The 4,273-nt window shown below is 42.4% G+C and overlaps 1 long non-coding RNA gene across 1 annotated transcript; it reads right to left on the bottom strand.

Moving 5' to 3' along the window:
- Window positions 1-393: 393 nt before the first annotated feature.
- LOC136432327 (uncharacterized) lies at window positions 394-4,012 on the bottom strand. The gene is made up of 2 exons (XR_010755513.1): window positions 3,713-4,012; window positions 394-2,943 (listed from the first exon to the last, which is right to left on the bottom strand). It is a non-coding gene; the product is annotated as an uncharacterized lncRNA (long non-coding RNA).
- Window positions 4,013-4,273: the final 261 nt, after the last annotated feature.

Here is a 4,273-nt window from a genome sequence, read left to right as displayed (position 1 = left end):
TCGACAAGTTAACTGAAAAGGTGCGCTAAAATTGGCAAACGCGGTACAAACGAGCCGATACCTGCCGTTGTAAAGGCGCAATACCGCCAATATATTTAAAACTGTTCTGAGTAACAAAAGGAAGGCGGTCTCCATTGACAGTTACGTTGATAGGAATCGTATGGGAGGTCCCGGGCGGGTCACCCGTAATCAGTAACCAAGTGTTAGTTTCAATTCCTAGTTCCATGGCGGTACATGATTTACGTAAATCGACAACTGCACTCTACGCAATGTAACACAGAAACTGTTACCCCATGAGTGTCATGACGATGTTTCAGAATGCCCTGTAACATTACGTGTGTTGTAATGCGGTAGATTGCATGGAAAAATGAAAGAATGCAAAATCAAAACAAGTTCGTAGTCATTTCTTTATTTTCAGCAAAGGGTCAATAAATAAAGTTAATAACTGAATAATTTCGTCTGTTTTCTTTGTGCTAGTGTTTCTGACTAACAATACACCCCCTCGCCCATGGTGGTGCGGTCCAGCTGGGCATTTCGCATAATTGCACCAGCCGGATAATAGCACCAAAAACGCTGACAAATGGGTGGTGCAGTTAAGCGGATTCTACTGTACTTTGATTTGATTTGATAGTGGCAAATGACGGGATTTTATTTACTTTCCTCATTAGGAAGCTAATCGTATAATGATGGGCATCAAGGATTCATTCTGCTACTTCGCACAAACGTATTTTAGCCAAAAGGAATAAAAGTTGTGTGGAGGACAAACAGTGAAGGTGCTGAAATCCGATCAAACGGATAAAGTGTTTCACCAGTTTTGACAGTGATGAAACTGGTGGCCACAGTGGCATTAGGATTTATTGGAATTACAACAGTGCAATACACGTGGGACACAGGCAGCTATTGCTGATATCGTGACCCACACACATAATGTACCCGATTTTTACACTTGGGCGGCGTGGGGAAAATCGTGTTAAGTACCCTTTTTCCCAAAGACACAATATCGGTGGCATTCGGTGGCATCTCACCTGATCAGGTGGCAGCAGGGGATTCGAACCCGGAACCCCTTGGTTCTGAGTCGGAAATCCTGCCGTTACGCCACACGACCCCACACGAAAACGGTAGATGCCATCGGACAGAGGCTCTATTGGCCCAAACAGACACAAGTCATCAAAGAATGGGTGAGCATTCAGATATTTGAATCTTGTCATAGCAATTGGGAACTTGATGAGGGTGACAATATTGTAACAAATAGGAAATGTGCATTGTGACATATGTGAGTTGTAAGAGTAGTGAATCTGTGGTTTTCCAGGGGGTCACAGGAAATAATCATGTGTCAGTCACTTTCTTGGAACACCCCCTCTACCCGTCTAAAGTGGGTCAACTCCCAGCAGGAGCATCCCTTAATGTTCCTTGATGACGTAGGTAGGACAGATAGCTGTGCCATACATGGGGCTGGGGAACCCCAAATACCTTATAAGGGTATAGAAGACGGTATGAACTCTTGGAAACTACGATATGATTAAAGTCTACGGAATGCAATGACTAACATTATTATAATATTGTGTAGGAGGACCTCCGGATCCTGTCCACATGAGTATAAGAAGAGCACTGAAGTTCTGTTAGTTTTTTCAGTTGGTTACCGGTTGTGGAGAAGTACGTGCGTGTAGTCTGTGGTAGTGTGACGTAGTGAACGGCTGATCAGGTGAGATATACAACGCAATGTCCTAATGTTCTTGTAATCTGTAACTTGAAGTCTTGTTAACTTGATAGTATCTGTGTGTGGCAATCTTAGTACTGTAACCGTGTCTAAGTATTAGCACCATCTTTGTATAACAAACTGCTATACACAAGAACACTGGATCCAGTGATCGAACTTTCTGCTTGATTTACTAGTTCAAGATAGAGGCAGAACTGGGTTAAGAGTGCTACAATATGATTTAAAACAAGGACATAACATTCCTATGTATGTCAGTATGAAGGGAACATAGATTTTTCTTCTTAAAAATTGATTGGGCATTGTACAGAAAAGAAAAAGGCTAATTAGAGAAACACATGGTCAATTTCAACTTAAAAAAGGAGAATCAGCACTGCAAGCCGCGGAGGCAGAGGGCAATTCGGGCAGTGTTTTTTACACCATCACCCCAAAATGCCATCGAGTACGACAGTTGCAAGCCGGCCCAGACCCGTCAAGAAGAGGATAGTCTCATGTAAGCAATGCGGTGCAAGGTGTGACAGACGTCAGAAATAGTGTCACGCATGTGGCGCGGTCATGCTGGACGTTGTGTAGAACTGTGTCTAGATGAGAATACTGAACAGGGATGTCTTTTTCTTTACAGACAGAAGATGGGTTGACTGTAGAGAACAACTGGCAGGTAGGTTAGTTTGAGAGGGCAACAAAAGACTGCTATGTTCAAGCCCACACAGCAGGATCAACCATTTGCAAGAAACAGTCGTCCCCGAAGACTTCAGGTTAACAGTGTATACAACAGGAACAGCCTATCGCAATGTTTCTTTTCATGTGGGTCATCTATGATCTACAGAGGTTGACACCAGGAACAAGAGCAAAAGGGATGATACCTTATTTGGGGCTTTGGCATCCAGCAAACCCATCTAACTAAGCCGAACAAGCCCCCACTGAGCCAGAGGCACAGTCCCCGAAGTCTGGGTTTCCAAGAGGCTTGACAGCTGTAATACTGATAGACCTAACTAACACACACTGAGTAAGCTGGATGTCTCGCCGTTGCCGAAACATATTTGCTCTATCACCTATGTGTAAATTTTGATATGTGTTTGGAAGTGTCATTGGAGCAGCTTCTGTTGTTCAACGGGCTGGTTGTGTTGTTTCAGCAATCTTCTGTAGATATTGAGATGATTTGGCACAGTTGGAGATAAACACTTCAGACATCGCACTGTGTTGTCACAATTCTTTCTAGCTGCGTAGACCTGTGGGAAAGAAATACACAGGCTTTAATACAACATATTTCATTGAACCCACATGTATCTTTGTCTAAATAAGGCACAAGAGGGAACGAATAAACTAATCACATTTTAATTGGCAGGATATGTTTTGGGTTGAAAAAGCTACCCAATTCTTCACACTTGTGTACATTCCATTGGGTTATTATTGTTCATATTTTGTGCGTGCAGCTCAAAATCTAACAACTGAGTACATAATAAAAGGCTGTAAGTCAGTTACATTTTCAAGAATACGAAGGTAAAAACACCCAGCTACTTTCTCTGGTACTGTTGCTCCTACGCCCACTAACGAGGTTTCCAGTGTCACATTTCAGTGCACACAAGGAACCCGTATGGCCAGACCACGCCATCCCGGTCCTTTGTTCTCTGACTACAGGACTCGGTAACAGAAACTGGCATTTACACGCACATAAATCACAGAAATATCGTCTACAGCCTCCAGGTTCCACACACACAAATACAATGATTACATTTCCGCCGGCATTGGCGAGAATTTCGGTAAAAATTTCCGTTTTTCCCCGACATGTTCAACGCCAGAAAATGTCTCCACATACGGCCGCCATGACCCGGCCCTCACGAAATAAAATATTTTACCACACCGATAACAATTTCGAGCCTAAATGTACTTACTCATGACTAAAACAGCCATACTACGCGGTAACTTTGAAGGCATTTTAGGCCCAAAATAATCCAAAAAACTAAAATACTTTCGGTTATAACAAGCACACACCCTCACCTCACAATGGCCGCCGTGGTCTGAGTAAATTCCACACCACACAGGACCGACGCATTCCTTTTGTATCCATGAGCGTACACATCTGGAATGCATCTAAGCTCCAAATGAAGGACTTTCTGACAGCTTACACTATTCAAAAATTATAAACACCAGTACGAAAACAAATTAAATATATAACACAATCGAGACTAGCCACATATTCATAAGACGTTCCATGTTTGGCCGGACTATTTTATGGCGGCACATGTGTACGTTCTGTCCGGGGAGGGTATTTGGTGGCAGCTGGATGATGACGTAAGTAGTTCTGGAGGCTTACTTGGGGTTTTTCGAGATACCGTTCTTTAAAATTACCTTAATATCAAGTCGTGTAAAGTGCTTATCGTAAGACCTCCAGATTTTCAGATGATTTATGATGAAGTCAGATAACACAATTGCCATGATTGTAATAACCTTTTTTTTAACTTAGAACACGAAAAAAACATAAGAATAGACTAAAACGTTCACTCTGGTGTTTTTTTTGTGTGAAGCAAATACAAGTTAGTGACGAAATTCAATGGAAAA

Source organism: Branchiostoma lanceolatum, chromosome 4, assembly GCF_035083965.1.
Source record: "Branchiostoma lanceolatum isolate klBraLanc5 chromosome 4, klBraLanc5.hap2, whole genome shotgun sequence".
In the NCBI taxonomy this organism is placed as follows: Eukaryota; Metazoa; Chordata; class Leptocardii; order Amphioxiformes; family Branchiostomatidae; genus Branchiostoma; species Branchiostoma lanceolatum.
This window is presented reverse-complemented; position numbering and strand designations above follow the sequence as displayed.